The sequence below is a fragment of the Anticarsia gemmatalis genome, chromosome 9, assembly GCF_050436995.1.
Source record: "Anticarsia gemmatalis isolate Benzon Research Colony breed Stoneville strain chromosome 9, ilAntGemm2 primary, whole genome shotgun sequence".
In the NCBI taxonomy this organism is placed as follows: domain Eukaryota; kingdom Metazoa; phylum Arthropoda; class Insecta; order Lepidoptera; family Erebidae; genus Anticarsia; species Anticarsia gemmatalis.
Window position 1 is genome coordinate 11,469,799 of NC_134753.1, and position 17,244 is coordinate 11,487,042.

The 17,244-nt window shown below is 34.2% G+C and overlaps 1 protein-coding gene across 1 annotated transcript in view; it reads left to right on the forward strand.

Moving 5' to 3' along the window:
- The first annotated feature begins 1,421 nt into the window (after positions 1-1,421).
- LOC142975288 (kinesin-like protein CG14535) overlaps positions 1,422-17,244 on the forward strand; it is a 342,628-nt gene continuing 326,805 nt past the window's right edge. The window contains exon 1 of the mRNA XM_076118043.1: positions 1,422-1,589. The gene's annotated coding sequence lies outside the window, so the exon portion shown is untranslated. The remainder of the gene's footprint in view (positions 1,590-17,244) is intronic.

The following is a 17,244-nucleotide window of genomic DNA, read 5'->3' on the forward strand; positions in this document are numbered from 1 at the left end:
TACGCTAACAAGAAAAACTATACCAATGTTGATAGTTGCATTATCATTGCAGGCTTAAATTTGTCAAGCGTTATTTCGGAAAAGGTATGGGCCAATTTTTTTTTTAAATTTCAATTAAATAAATAAAACTGATTAACTCTACTCTTACTCGTATTTTTATTAGTACGTATTAATGTATTATGTCTTAAAACCATATATTATAAAAACCTAGTCCATCAGAATATAGTATCGTATACTATCATATATTTACAACAGCACTCCAAACGGTACAGTAGTTGTGGGCGTGGGTGACCCGCTATCAAACAGACAGATTTATGATTTAACTGCTCACTTGAATGCAATGTGACAGTAAATATGATAGTTTAATTTATAGCGGTCAGAATACGATAAACATCATTCGGAATAATATTATATGAAGTTTACTAGCGTAACAAAGTATACATGTATTATCATTTATCATACGCTAAAAGTGTTTTGATTCGTTTCTAAGACTTGAAATGCAAATATCTTAGCTGACTCTACATTTATTTGATAATAATAATTGTTTAACTAAAAGCATTTTAGCAAATATAAATATCATGCAAAAACCCTCAAAAAGTGGTTTTTAAATATGAAAAAGTCCGACTCCGGCCTCTATCCCTATAATATTTATAATCCTAGAGAAACTGAAGGGACCCTCTCATGGGTTTTTAGTCCCAAATTAATTTACTAGTCAGTAATTTTATTTTACTACTTTTCTTGTTTCTTACTTTATTCCAAACTGAACGATACGACAAAGCAACATACAAAGTTTGCAGAGTTTAGAATCTCTATTTGATTCCTACGCCATCTATTGGTGCAGTTCGTAAACGGTACTTACCAACTTAGATGCAAGTGAAAGTCAGTTCCAAGTTTAAAGTAAAGATGGCAGTATTCTACAAAGCGGATCTGAGTATCTTTTTGTAAAATAAAAGAGCTTCTGAAACAAACTATTTCAAAAACAAAATACAAATAGATTTTATGCTCTTTTTTATAAGAAAAAAAAAAGATACACTGTTTTTGGATGATGAAGAGGTAATTGCTCATACTGCTGTTTGTTTTACTGTCGAAAATGAAATTCTAACTAAAATGCCAATAAAAAAGAAATTACTGTGCTAATTAGAAAATCGTAAGGGTCGTTTTACTTTCTTCGAAATTAAAACATCAATCTTACAAAACAGAAACGCAACGAGATTCTACCCGAATAAAATTTCGCAGACGTAAATATTTATGAGTTGTAACGTCCAGTGACAAAAACAACATTTTAATCTACATAAAATGGCATCGCTATCAAAATTAAAAATAAAAGAAAAAAGCGGACATAATGCCAGGATTTTTTTCCCGCGTTTCCCCATTCCCGCCGTCTGTATCCGAACTGTCATCCTAACAGAGTCCGTTCGGAATCCGTCGGGAGCGCGCGTCCCCTCGCCCGCTGATCGATTACCGCGAAACGAACTTATATCGAAGTTTGTAAGAATTGTTTGATTCGAATTAGGAATTTTGTTTTTTTTTCGACATGTGAGTGAAGTTTTGTGTTTGTTTTTCTTTATTCGTTGGACGCAAAGTTTTTGGTAAGTACCGTAATAATTATGAAAAAAATAATCAATTTAAAATTAAACTATCTTTTCGGTCTTGTATGTAATTATTAAAAAATATGTGCACGTTATTGATGTTTAAAAGAAAACCTATAAAAGTCTTTTACAACCATTTATTTCCATGTACCCTACTTTTTATCATGTTTGTTTCTCTATTTAAGTAAATAAAAAGATTTTAAAGTGAATAAAAGTCATTAATAATTAAATTATCCTCACAGGTAAAACTTAATGAGGTCTCGTTCCGTTTACATTTCCATATATTAAAATCTTGTCAATTTTCCAACACGATTTACTATGCAAATTACTTGAAATGACACTTAACTTGAAGTAAACATAACTTACTTTATACTAAGTAGGAAGAACACCTGCCTTCATTAAATAATGTAGGAAAAAAAATATTTGTAAAAGAAAAGCAAAATGTTTTGCTACCGTCATTTATAAAAGTCGCTAAACAAATTAAAACTTTATAATCCTTTGATTACCGGAACAACAGTAATAATTGGTATTACTTGATTTTTAATAAATGAGTTTACAAGTATTAATTTGAACTACAATAATTATATACTGATTCGTTGAACTAATTATTGCATATTAACAGACTTTAAATAAAGGAATCGGTATTATTTAAGCTTCCTCGTATGAAATTCTTGTACTTTCATAAAGTAAGTTGCATTTATGATACGCGTACGCTATTTTCTAATTAAATGAGCGATTAGCAAAAGAACTGCAGAGTATTACATAATATTTAAAAGAAAATAGCTGGAAAAGTATAGAATCTATTAGCTTAAGATTTACTTATTAAGTAAGTTACGGTATAGTTAAAATTTATATGAAAATGTAGTCAAGAATTATGTTATTATTTCAAATACTTTGTTTACGGTGTAAAGGATATTTTTAATTTTAATAATCTAATTCAGAATGTCAACTATCTCCACGCTCAATAAGAAGATAATCTGTTCAGTAGTTAAATAGAGAAAGCATAAGAGACTGACAGACAGACTTTCGCATTACAATTAATTAATAAGTAAGCACATGGATGACTCCGATTCCATTATTCGCTATTCAAGTGTACTAGCGATGATTATTAGCATTGGTACGTACATAAAGCGGCTTTCACACTTGACAGGACAATGGGCCTAATCAATTAGAGCAGCAATGTATTTACTACACAGATGTATATCGAAGATTGCTGATCGAGATAGTAATGGGCTGTAGATGATGTAGCCAGTGGTGTATTACATGCATTAGCACGAATAATGCTTATTGAATGTCATATGAACGAGCGTTGTTCCAGCGAAGTAAGCTTTGACAAAATCAAGGACAGAGGAAATCGATTTACAGGGTTTCAAAAATGTTTTTAAAAAATGGTGAGTAGTGATATGTATGTATGTAAGGGAAATTAAGTTAGAACGTAGAAATAGAAAGAAATGGTCAAAAACAGCTTAGCTAGAGTGGAAAGTGTCTGAAAATTTACGAAAAAGGCTGTTGCACATCAGTGAAAGTAGTGAAACACTAATATGAGCTAAAAAAATATTGGTATGAATGTCACTCCTATTCCATAAGAAACGTCGGATACTATGAATATAACAATCTACAAGTTACTGTTAAACATTAACCTGATTGAAATGAGGTTACAGTTTTACAGACATTTTCAAAATCAAAGGGGCCGATTCTTTAATTACAATTAAATTGATACGGTAAAACAGCTTCTTTGATTCACAATCATCTACTCTGAGTATTTTTGTTGCTCAAAATAAATAAATAAATAATATTTTCTTTCTTTCTTTATTTAGGGTTAAAAGTTAAAAGATCAATGTATACTTCATTATTTCCTAAGCCGCCTCTATAATAACATATTATGCGCGCATCTATCAACAAACGCATAGCTGACTTCGATAACTGAAAATAAATTAGAACTGAATGAAGCCATTCATTGAGAATGATGCGTGAATGTAACAATGTTGTTGTTCATTCACTAATGAACTTGACTTTAATCTATGGTTTTGATAGAGTAGGTATCTATACTAGTATTAATAATACGGTAGTCTGTCTGTCTAATGGTCTATTTGATGTTGACGAAATTTCACGTGGATGTAGTTAAAGAAGACATTTATTTTAAGTAACGTCTAAATTATAATTTTAGCGGTTAGTCATGTGGGTTAGCTACTGTTCTATGTCTTGAATTTCTTCGAGTTCTTTAAAACACTTATTGAAGTACCCACCCGCACCTGGTTAGCTGGCGTAGTAAACTCCAGATCTAATTTCTCATTTTCTGTAAGGATACCCAAGTCTTATTCAAAGAGAAATAACAGAATAGACCATGCTCAAAATTTAGGCGTCACCATCTTTTTCATTATCTTTTCTACTAATTTCACGGTGAAAGGGCCGAAAAATATAACTATCAAATTAGCAGGCATCATAAATTTAGCTCGAGCCCGAAACTTATTTGCTGAAAAGGTAAAATTAGTGCCAAAGGTACGTTAAACGTGCTGACTAAATTTCATTAACGTTTACGATCTCAAGTGGATTAGCTTGACAGACCTTGAAATTCTGTTTTTCGTATGACAGCACTTTTGTACTCAAAAGGGAAATAGAGACTTTATTGACCGATTTTCCGTCCTAATTAGGTATCAATGACAATAATTGTTAGTATCTACCAAGATTCCTTTATAGGTAATTTATTTCTGTGGTGTCAGATGCTTCGATGACGTATCTCTGCTACCTCTTCTCCCATTGATTTGCACATTGACATGGTGCACTATAATGGGATATAAATTCCTAATAGAAAGACTTGTCTCTTATAAAAATAAATAATAATAGCATCATAATCAGAGAGCAAACTGTACTTATAAGCGTATCCATCTACCTATTTAGAAAAATATTCACGTGACATAAATACCTGGCGTATTAAAATAGTTTATAACCTACTTCAAAATTAATATCAAGAAGTCTAGAAACCCATATATTAAGTTTTGTGTTCGTCTCCATGAATCCTTAATTTAATTATTAAATATACGACTGCAGTTGCTTTTAAATAATTCAGCAGGGTTGTAAAGTGGCCGCATCTCCCCCGTGCGGTCGCCATGTGCACTCCCTAAACGAGTAATATAAACAATTCAAATGCATTTAAAATATCGACACTAAATATAATATAGCTTATGTTTTAAACTTTAAAAATGTTCCATGGTTTTCAACCTCGCTATCCATATAAATAAAAATGAATGTATATACGCGCATAACTTTAAAACAACTGCACCAAGCCGGGTAATTCTTTTTTTAATGTGTTTCTTATACTTAGGACATACAGAATCGACGAAATCTAGATTCCTGGTGCAATGGAATTAACGAACTATAACTGTACCCAGTCGACGTCAGGCAGGATGGCTAGGATATTATCAGGGGCCGAAACAGGTCAGTAAAGTCAGTAAAAGTCAGTATTTTAGGACATGGTCAGTAAAAGTCAGTATTTTTGAAAATCGGTCAGTATTGTCAGTATTTTTCCAAACTCAATTATTTTTTTTTTGTTTTCCTCTGCTGTTGGCCAATCTTACACTTTCGATTTGCTCAGTGATGATATCTCTGGGCTGCTTTAGATATGCTCTGTATAGGTTGATGCCCTAAGTTTATATTAAAATTATGAAGCATCACATGACCTCAAAAAATATAAAATTAAACTATTTTTTTAAAATCAGTATTTTTTAAATGAAAATTTCTTTAGCGGCGTTGCGCACTTTTTTGGAATGGGTAAAAACTTCTTAACTCGCGTCAGGACACGTGGCCTAATCCAAAATTAGAAAGAACTAATCGAAAATTCGTAAGAACTGATCGAAAATTCGGGTCTATCCCACTAGTCCCGTTGAGTTGTCCCGTGACGGGACAATTGGCACTATTTTGTCCCAGTTGTCCCGTGGCGGGACAAGTGACACTGTTTTGGTGCCAGTTGTCCCGTTGCAGAAAAATCACGGGACTAATGGGACAGATGGAAGGGTCAAAACAACTGGTTCCATTGAGCTGTTGTGTGACCACAGGTACTTGGTACTTTGGTGGGATAGTAGATGATGAATTGTACGCTACTCTATGCAAAGTTTAGATTCACAAGAAGATTTTTTTTACCATTTGGGCTTTTCAATTTACAATTAAATCGACAAGAGTGTCTATATCTATGACCTACCATACCATAAATGTAAAATGCTTATCCGAAATTCCCTACTTGAAAAAACATAATGTAAGGAAACTAAAAATATATTGTTAACAGGCCTCTGGAGCAGCTCAAACACTCAAGTCAATTCAACATGTACCTAATGTAATTTCAACTTATCTACTAAAAAAAATAGGAAAAAATGTACTACAACACAAAGTACAACGTCTGCTATCTTACTAAAGTACCAAGTACCTGTTGTTACACAACAACTCAATGGAACCAGTTGTTTGACCCTTCCGTCTGTCCCATTAGTCCCGTGATTTTCCTGCAACGGGATAACTGGCACCAAAACAGTGTCACTTGTCCCGCCACGGGACAACTGGGACAAAATAGTGCCAGTTGTCCCGTCACGGGACAACTCAACGGGACTAGTGGGATAGACCCGAAAATTCGTAAGAACTGATCGAAAACTCTAAAACCTGGTCGAAAATTCGAAAGAACAGATCGAAAATTCGTAAGAACTGATCGAAATCTCTAAGACCTGGTCGAAAATTCGTAAGAACTGATCGAAAACTCTAAGACCTGGTCGAAAATTCGTAAGAACTGATCGAAAACTCTAAGACCTGGTCGAAAATTCGTAAGAACTGATCGAAAATTCGTAAGAACTGATCGAAAATTCGCAAGACGGAAAGTTCATTAGAATTTTTGGTGTTTAATGCAGTTTATTGAAGTTTAGTGGAGTTTATTGGACATTTTACACAATAAAAAAGGCGGTGTTGGTTGGCTATGGGGATGGTGGAGGCCAATAACTGAAAATAAGCTTTATATTTCACACCATTCACCCAAAAAACGGTTTGAAAATGGTCAGTATTTGGTCAGTATTTTTGAATTTTTGGTCAGTAAAATCAGTATTTTCGACCATGGAACTTGTTTCGGCCCCTGTATTATAAAACAAAGTCCCATGAGTTCGAGTCTGCATGTTTGTATGTTCGTGACTTAAAATAGGATTGAATGCGTTTTTTGCCAATAGGTGAGTGATTCTTGTTGATGCTTCAATGTATAATTCATAAGTTTTACGTCAATTGGCTGAAATATGATAAGGAAGGTGGAAAATTCTTTTTTTATAGGTATGTCTGTACGTGCTGTAATATCTGATTACTTTTTCTAACTATTACTTAACTTTATTTCAAAAACCCACCATACCAATCTCGTATTCAAAAGCTCACAATTCTGTCGTACGCAATAAATAAAAAAACGGACTGGTCCACAATCACATGAATTAATACCCATTAAACCATCAAAAGCGCGTACAAAAGTCTTTTAAACAACCCTTTGCCTTAAACATCATGGTATTTTTTTACTTTTATTTCAGAACTCCATTAAACGCATCAGCTCAAGGTCGGCTGGTCTATAATAATGCGAGTGAAGGGACTCTCCCCCGCATACGCATCATGTGCACTACCCCTTACCAAATGTAAACATGTCCGAATTTGAAGTCGGTTTTGCTGTAGAAAAACATTTAAATTGATTGCAAAATCATGTACCTACTTACGTAAAAGGAAATGTGATTTATGTACCCTTTTAGAATATACAATAATATACATAGGTACAGTAAGATATTTGAAATGACTACTGATTTTTAGTAACTGTGGCCAGGGTTACCAGGTACCAGGGTTATTAGAAGGGTAATAAAATATATTTTACGATATCGTTAGTTCCGTTAAGAATTAATAATACGAAAAAGTTGTAATAGTTTCAAAATTAGAAATACTCTACGGAAAATTGAGAATCATTCGACAACAATTATAGGAGTATTGATAAGAACTCATCACAAAAGAGAATAAAATAAGGTTTACTGATAGATAGATGGTATTCATAAATTCCTTTAGTGAAATAATTTAGGCATATCCGAAAAATGTAATAAAACTACTGGCAAAATAGTTAAAAATATCTTTCAAACTACAAAGTGCAGCTAACATATATAAAATTCATCTCCCCCAAGGTCAGGAGGTATCGACAGTGCGTATCTTCATTCATCTCCCCCTCTTTCATTTAGGCAAGTTCCACCCTCACCGTAAAGGATAAACAATACTGTATTAAAACTGACGCTGTCGATAGAAACATGGTTTTGATGTTGATATATTACGTATTTTTGGTTATTTCACTACAACGTTACTACACATTTTGCTATAAATTTGACAGTTTTAGTGTGCGATTGTCGTATCACACACTAAAACTGTCAAATGTATTGAAAAAAAGTACTAGGGTCTGACAGAATTATAACATTCTGATTAGTTAGACTACCTACATAATTATATTAACAGTACACAACTATCGAAATGTATTTCAACGCTATCGACTATCGACAACCGGCAAGCAACCGTGAAATTTTGCATGAAAATATGATCAGCGCTTCTAGCAGGCGCTGTAGGAACTATTTTGGCATTACATTTTAAATATCAGCATCTCGAGTTTAAATAATATGGTAGGTAACGTGCTATAGAAAAAACATGTACATATAAAAGAATGTATCGTCTCTAATACTACTCCAAAAAAATATAGTATAAAGTTACAAAAAACTCGTTTCGTATTTCATTTTAAACTGCAATTATATTATCTATTACTTACGACACAGGCAATCGTTTTCTAATACACTTTGCAGAGCTTAGCATAAGGAGGATAACTACTTAATCAATATAATGACTTAATCGAACCATACATAAGATCATTATTTTAATCATAAGTTCTAGTAAATTGCTTTACCGAGAAGAGTGAACGCTTTTCCTATGAAAGTTTATATTTTTGTCCTTAGACAATTACTTATAGTAATTTTACTAGAAAATGGCATGATTGTGTTTAGTATGTGCAATAATCTTTATGATTGATAGAAGGTGTTGATCATTTATTGTTTTAAAACTATATAACTTTGAACACAGATAAATATTAAGCAAAACTGAACCAATAGATTGCTGAAAGCTAATACTATGACAAGACTTTAACTTCAACTTGGTAAAAACATCAACAGTAAAATTATATTACCCATCATTATACTTTACAAAAAAAATCATGTTACCAAAATATCTCCCGAGGGACCAAAAAAATCCTTAAAGCAAATACAAAAAGCAACAGATTATCAATACATTCAATACGTGTGCACTAAGCCGATGTAATAACGGCACCCCATCCCCAACCGTCATGTACACGCGCCCTATCTGAAACAATTTGCCGGTATGTATTAAGTGATATTCTATACTGTAATTTGTGAAATGTCTGGATTAGAATGAATTATTTGCATACTGTTGTCTTAGTTTCCTATAGGTATCGAATAAGCAGATTAGATTGTAATTATTTGGATAAGATGATGAGTGAAGAGTTTTTAGCGAGTTGTCTTGTAGTGAGCACGACTGTTCGGCCATGAAGCCTCGAGATTCTGACTTTAGTAAAATGTAGTCTCTAGTTTTATTCCTGTGTTGAGTAAAAAAGATGGTCCTTATTTACGTTTGTATTGCATTTATATTTTTTTACTTTTATTGTTACGTTTTTTCCAATTGTGTTGAGACCAATAAATAAAAGCATGAATAACCGAATTAAAATAAAGAATAGACTTTCAAAATCGAAGGTCGGGTCCCCACGATCGGCAGTCGCAGACACTGTAAAAGAGACAGTTTTGTGCAAAGACTGCAGTCTTACTAGCGTAGGTTCGTAATTTAACGTGCCCTTCAAAATACGCAACCGCTCAGTTCAAATACCACAAGAGCAACCCCTCTTCGGACCATTTCACTTAACCGCCAAGGGGAAATAGTTTGAAGACCACATCATTCATTTACGCTTGTCACTCAATAACAGAGAGTTGTCATTAAAACAGGAATACGTAGCAATTACCTATGGACTGTCTTTTCGAAAATTTCTTCAAGATCCAATAGCGCAATTCTCTACAGACAGTATTGACCAGTATCGAGAGTTTGACATTAAAAATGTACTGCTAAAATAGTATCTAAGACGCCCGCTAGGGGCGCTGAACCGAATGTCATACAAATGTTTTCGATAGTTAGCCAGTTACCGGTAGTCGATAGTAGTAGAGAATCGAGCTACTGGTGCTACCTTTGTAACAGTTCACAATATATATAATATGTCGTACTCGTTGACTGCCTCTGTGTTATCCGTGTACCATTTCACAAAGTAGTACTGCCTTGATTCTGTGGTGCGGTCGGTGGTGTATGCGACTGTCGTATAGACCTCTCAGGTTCGAATTCGGGGTTGAATTGTACAGTGGGCTTGGATTCAAGAAGTTAAGCACGCAAAGTCGGTCCTGCACCTGATCTCTCACTAGTTGTGAGTCGTAATATGAAACTAACTTATAACACTCCCTACCAATATTAAATTAATGTAAAAATTCTTCTTACATTGTATCAGGACTTTATAACCTGTATACACACTCTCAAAACTTATTACCTCAGTGAAAATAAATACAGGATATTATAATTATAATTTGCAGTATTATAAAAAACGTTTGCAATTTCTAATCAGCCCTCGGTCCTCATGTATCACTTATCGACGGGACCATTACTATAAATACGCGTGCATACGACGGGAGGGTAGCATCGGCTGCGTTTAACGGACATTATGCGACCAGTCGACCTTGATGAGATAATAATTATAGCGGGGATGTGTTGTAGCTGTTTATATGAGCTAGCTTTTGTAGTTGATTGTTGTCAGGTATGTGTAACTATGATGTCAAGCGAAAGGTGATTTATTACACTGCTTTTGTTTATTGCTAGATAAAATTTAAAGAATACTCTGTTCTTGAATCTGCATATCTTGGAATGGTTTGGTTAGAAAAGCTATCACTGATTACGAAATTCCGACGCCTATGAGGAACTTCGTGCTCATTTATTTAATTGACAATATTTTAAAAAGTACTTACACAATAAAAAAAGTTATGTCTACTAATTAAATGTAGGTATATTATTGCACATGCTCAAGAAAGCAGACATTCTTTGTTCTTAATAACCAACAAGTGACAATAAAACTAACATGAAAACAAACTTAATTTGTAAACCAGAAGATAAACGTCTCGTCTGCTCCTAATTGTCACATGACTCATTGATAATGACTTAAAACATTTACTGCAGACAATCCATCAACGTAAACCCGATTTCACGTTGCTTCAAATAAAATGCTGACTCAAATCCAAAGTTACCGAAATATTGGCGCCTATGTCCAATTAGGTGCGGCAAACTTTATACGGCAGATTGAAAATGTCACGCGAACTCTAATTAAACAATTTGTTACGTCTGGCCAGCCAATTTGGACGTAATTTTCGTATTTACTTGCAAAATTTCTTTTGTATGTTTAAGATGAAGTTATAATTGCTATGCATGTCGGAGTTTGTTGCTTTGCTGTTGAAACGTGTTTATTTTTGTTGGGAGTTTGCGTGTGTTGAACTTACTTAGAGATACTTGAAATATCAGAAAGGGAAATGGCTTAAAAAATTGTTATAATATATATTTACGGTAAAGGAAAACATCGTGCTATGAAACCTTGAATGACTAGATATTGTTTAATACATTTCTCGAGGGCATACAAAGTCCCCAACACGTACCTACTTGGCCAGCGTGGTAGACCCTAACTTCCCCTTTGTTCGGTTGGAAACCCTTGCCCAGCAATAGGACAGAAATGGGTTGAAAAAATCCTTTTGTTATTGACGAAATTTGACTTAATGTTCGGATAACCTTTTAATTAAACCAAATATTACATCTTTCTTCAGAATAAAACCTGAGTTAATAGCAATTTCATTTAAAGTACGATAGGTAAAATTTTCAAGTTATAGGAAATTTAGTCACTCGGGCAGCAATATGACATAATTTCCCATCTACTGAGACTAGTACTATCTATGTACGAGACGTGCTTTCAGACGTTACGGTATATTTCAAATAGCATTAATAATGCCTAAAGCCTGAAGACTTGCACTGTGCAAAGAGAGTGTCTAGGAGAATAACGTGAAAATTATTATTTATATTTTTGAGCTCACGAAAATTACTGAGTGCAGTCTTCCCGTTATGCATTTTACATATAAAATTAGATGTAATCCTTTATTCTCTTTATACACGTTACTACTACAGATTGCGATATTGTTTTTGCTATTAACAAACTAATGCTCGCCACTGTTTTGTTGAAAAGAGAAGCCTATGCTGGATTTAGATTTACTACTACCATACAAAACAATCAATACACTATAATACTATCAATTAATTAATTTTATTAGAATAAAAGCCAAAAATAAGTGTGTTTGGCGAACAATCTTCTGCATTTGTAATATTAATATAGGTAACGATTAACATCGCCCAAAATATTGAGTTGTGGACCGTTGGGTGACAGAAACCTTTACTGTGAAAACAATAGTTACACATCCTTGCAACGCCAAATATAGCTTAACTACATTTAACGTCAAACGTGTAGCTAATCCACCTCCAGTCACCGTCGCAGCGTTGGAACGAATCATTTTTACAGCCTTAGGGCGGCAGGATGTACCCAGGACGCTAAAATTTCATTTCACGGTACGCACTAAATTCTAGTTTGTGTACGTTGACGGCTTTACTGACTATGGGCTAAGTTTTAAAAAGAAAATTGTGGTTTATTTTTGGTTGGTACTTGAAATTTTGATGGTGTTAGCTCCACATTTTTGAATGCATATTTGAGTATGTTTTGTCTGTATCTCAGGCTACTCAGTGCCGCTTTGTTGAAACATGTCTTGTCTCTTACAATGGTTCCAGAAAAAGAGACGTCATTATAAAAAAATCTTTGTATTTTCTTACAAAGAACAGGTGTGAGACTAAATTCAATACCGACCAAAAATCTGGGTAGTTACTAAATAAATAGATTTAACCTATTTCACTCCTACTGCCCGGCAAAGACCTCTGAGAGAATGAGGGAAGAGTTACCTTGAGTCCACCAAGGAACCAAAGTGTGGGTTTGGGATGTTGCATGCCCTCATGAACCGCTTTAAAAAACTTTCAGGTCTGTATTAAAATTATTTTTAATCGTAATTATGTTGCATTGATATCTAAATTTCTTTCACCGTCACACAACAGACTGTCGATAAAAAATCGCCGATTAATAGTCGTCCATTACCCTAAAAGACGACAAGCACCGACTTAACGCGGAGTTCCCCTTCGGTACAAATTGCGGTGCACAATAGTTGGGCCCAGCACGCACCATTACTAGCCTCACAATGCACCGTCGAGTTCACAATAGAACTATTGAAAAGTCAGAACAATAGTTAGGCAATGTTTACATTGCGATTTTTCGACGACAGCTTGCGATCGGGAAACTAAAATTTTCGAATGTTCCAATTCCATTGTGTTAAAAGTATTTTTTCGACAATTATTCCGCGACTTTTGCAATTTTTGGGTAAAGCTCTTTTATTTTATTTGAAAGTTAAAATCTTTTTGGATTAGGTATAATAAAATGAAAAGTTTTGAAATGATTGTTGGCTTGCACTCGACATGACCATTTGGATATTACCTACATTCTACTGACGTTGCATACATACATAATTATTACGCTTGTTATACCCGAAATTGTGTGGGAATTGTCAAAGCACAGGCACAGGTTTTTGTAACAATGTTAGTTTTACGTAATAAATTAAATGATCTATTGCTTTTTACCGAGCACGTCACCAAACTCTAGGCTGAAGTTAGTACAATAACATTGATTCTTAAGGGATATTAAATGAATAATATGCTACGACAGAAATTACATTTTAGGATTTCATATTCCATTTTTTTTTTTTTTTAAAAGACAACTCCCGCACTAAGAATTGCTCTTGTGTCGCGGGGACTTTTACAAACATACAAACAACGGACACAAAGCACAACCAGACCCGAAACAATTATTCGTGGATCGCACAAATAATTGCTCCGTGTGGGAATCGAACCCACGACCTCCCGACGCAGTAGTGTTGGCGTGGTGACCTAAACCACTGCGCCACGGAGGCAGTCAACTGGCCATTGATTATATACTATTTATTGTATTTTGTTGTTCTTTAACTAACGTATACTTTACGAAGGTATCAACATCATACACCTTTTCTTTACAAATGCCGAGTAAAAGCAATAAAACCGCTCGAGTTATTGTGAAATAATCCTAAGAAACTTATTTTACTGACGTTCGGCGTAATACAACGGTAATTAACAAGTTAATTCAAGTTTAAACAACGCTGTAATTTTACAATTTTATTTATTCGTTTTAACCATATTCTTTGCTAATTTTATTAAATGCATTCCGCATTTATGTGAGTTATTTATGTTATGAAACGAAAGTGTCCCGGTATATTAATGGTCAATAGAAATTACTGTATCGCTTGAAATTAAATTTTATAGAATAGAAGAATTAACTATGGATGAGGATATAGGCTGTTTGTGCTGGAAAAATGTTGTATATGGTTAACTGTCTTACAGCCAAATTATTTAACGATTTTGAAAGATATTTGGGCGGCAAGGTAATAATAGACTTTAGCCAAGAAAATGCATCGATTTGAAATATTGAAAAAATATTACAACCTAAAATTACCACAGTTGGAGCTCAGTCACAGTAAAAACTAGCCAGTTCATAAAATCCCAATTTTACATGAAAAAGGCCGAATAACCTAAATAATTATGCAAGTGTTAAAAAATTACCATTTTCCCATTCCTGTGTTACTGAACCAGTTTTTTGTGGTATATTTTTACATCACGTTACAACCGTTTTACATTCGTAATAATAAACTTTCGACATTTGCATCGAACATGTTTTCAAGTGTTATAGCAATGTAAGGGTGGGGTTTTGTTAAAGTGGGGCTAAGCGAAACGTTGTTATTGATTTGCGTTTTTTTGTTGTAACACTTCGTTAATTTGGGTTTCAATTGATTAAATTCCAACTATATCAATATTTTCTACATTCATAAATCAAAATTCTACGTTTAAAACTAATTATAAGCAATAATTTTCAAACTTACTATCCAACTAACGTTCAAGATTTTTGTCTATGATTTAGACGGATTATGCTTTGGCTTATGCTCTCCTTAAAATCGGGAGGAGACCGTTGCATCAGTCGGACAGTAATAGAAAAAAAATGGCTTTAGTCTTCCAAGCAGGCCAAGTGTGGTTCGTAAAGTTTGCTAATGTACACAAAGGACAAAGGAAAAATATAAATAAAAAACTAAAATATAGCTCTAGGCATCTTCGCACCAGTAACACCGCGCCCTTACCCAGCCAAGTGTTTGAATAGTACTGAACTTGGGGGTACTTAACACCCCAACTGTCGCGGGAACAAATATAGACATTTCACAATGCCCTAAAAGCGTCTCAAAAAAGATTTCGGCGTCGGACAAGGAACTTCAGAGGTGTGAAGAGTACTCTACTTCGCATTGACTGGGTTCAAAAACTACCATATACGATTTGGCTATGTTTGAACTGCATTTTGTGAGAAAGTGACAATATAGCCATGTTCTTTGCGAATCTGAGTGTTTTTAAATAACTCGCTACTATTTTTTAAAAACTATTATACTGTTAAAAAAATATAAAAATGCGTATTGGGGCGGAGTGTTTCATAGAACCTTTTATTTTCTTTTGCCTTCTATTTTATTATCTAGAAAAACCTAACCCAGATATATCGCCGAAAGCTTCAAAATGATTCTTAGTAAACTCAATAAAGTTATTTGACGATGCAAAAACCAACTTAAAAATCAGAAAACATTTTTTTCGTCACAATCATGTCAGCCAAAACTAAATTACCCTACACCGTGTTAACGCGTCAATCACTCCTGGGGTGCTCGAATACCCCAATTCGGTAGACGGGGTGGACCCCACACCCTATAGTAAACAAAGAAACTTAAATTGGATCCCACTTATTGTTGTCTAAATCGAACTTTGAATTTTTTATTAACTTTACTTTTACGAAAGCCCAATCAATCAAACCCTTATTCAATATGGCTTTGTTATACAAAATTAGATTTTTAAGCTATAAAAGATAAGTGAAATTAATTTGACATAATTAGAATATATTGCTTTCATTATCTTTTAAGAATAAAATATTCTTCGGCCATTTTATTATGGGAAGGACTAATGAACGTTATTAATAAGGAAATTTAATAAAACTGTTGACTTGTGCTGAAGTGTGGCGCAAATCGATTTGGTAGAGCAACCTTACCAAGGCTAGGTACTAAGTACGTCAGCTCATTATCGAGCCCAAAATTGCAACTAAAACATTTTGACTTGTCTCACTGGGCCACCTTTTGCAGTGCAACATAAAACTACACGATGTATGTAATTTTATTCGAAAATCCTAACGAACAACACAAAAGCACATTCTCATATTATTTTTCTCCCATTAATCACTTAATTAAAGTCAAAATGTACCCAAATTAAAACAGAGTAACCCTAATATTTACATTACTCCGCGACACTAGTTAGTCGCTCTACAAAACACCGCCAAAAAGCAAATGCTGAAAAGAGACAACGCTATTTAATCTTATATGTCTCTCTTTCGCACTATGGTGTACGAATTAAGTTCCCTCTACATGTATGTACTGTAGGTATTACACACTCTCGTTGGGGGTATGTTTTGCTTCATCAAGAGATTTTTTTGGCATTCTGAGTTTTCGTGAGCATTTATTATTTTTATTTTAGTCTGGTATTTACTGAGGGGCTTAAACTTGTAATGAACAACTTGACAAGAGTATGCCTTGTCTTTGACCTATTAGATGATGTGCTGTTTAATTTAGGCTTGGTAGACACAATAAATAAAAAACTCAACCCACTGCTGGGCAAGGGTCTTCTCTTGCTTTGAGGGAGGGTTTAGGCCTTGAGTCCAAGTAGACTTAGCACTTAATTAAAGATACTACAGGCATGTACCTAAGTTTTTTTGTCAACTAGGTATTTCCTTGCAGAAAAACTAAAATAATGCGATATAGGTCTCAGCTATTATATTGTAACATTTTTTATCCTAATTACCATACACAACTGCACGTTTGGCGCAGTGGTTTAAGCGGTCACCTAGCCGCAACAACCATAGCGCCGCGTGTGGTGGGTTCGAATCCCACCCGGGACAAATCTTTGTGTGATGAGCACGAGTATTTGTTCTGAGCCTGGATGTAAATGTATCTATATAAGTATGTCTTTAAATGTATATATATAAGTATGTTTATCAGTTATCTGGTTACCATAGTACAAGCTCTGCTTAGTTTGGAATCAAATGACCGTGTGTGAGTTGTCCAATAATATTTAAATATTTAAATATTTTACAGATGACTTAAAAAATAATTTATCTGCTACCTAGGTATTGAACCTCTGATCAATAAAATTGCACGCAAATAATCGTATCACTTGGTCGTACTACCTTTTGGACAGTACCTGCAATTTACTTTTTAAGTTTACGTCAAAACACTTTTGCTATAGAAAAAGTGAGTCAAAACAGCTCAATCCTGTGTTAGTCCCACATGAGCTTGAATAC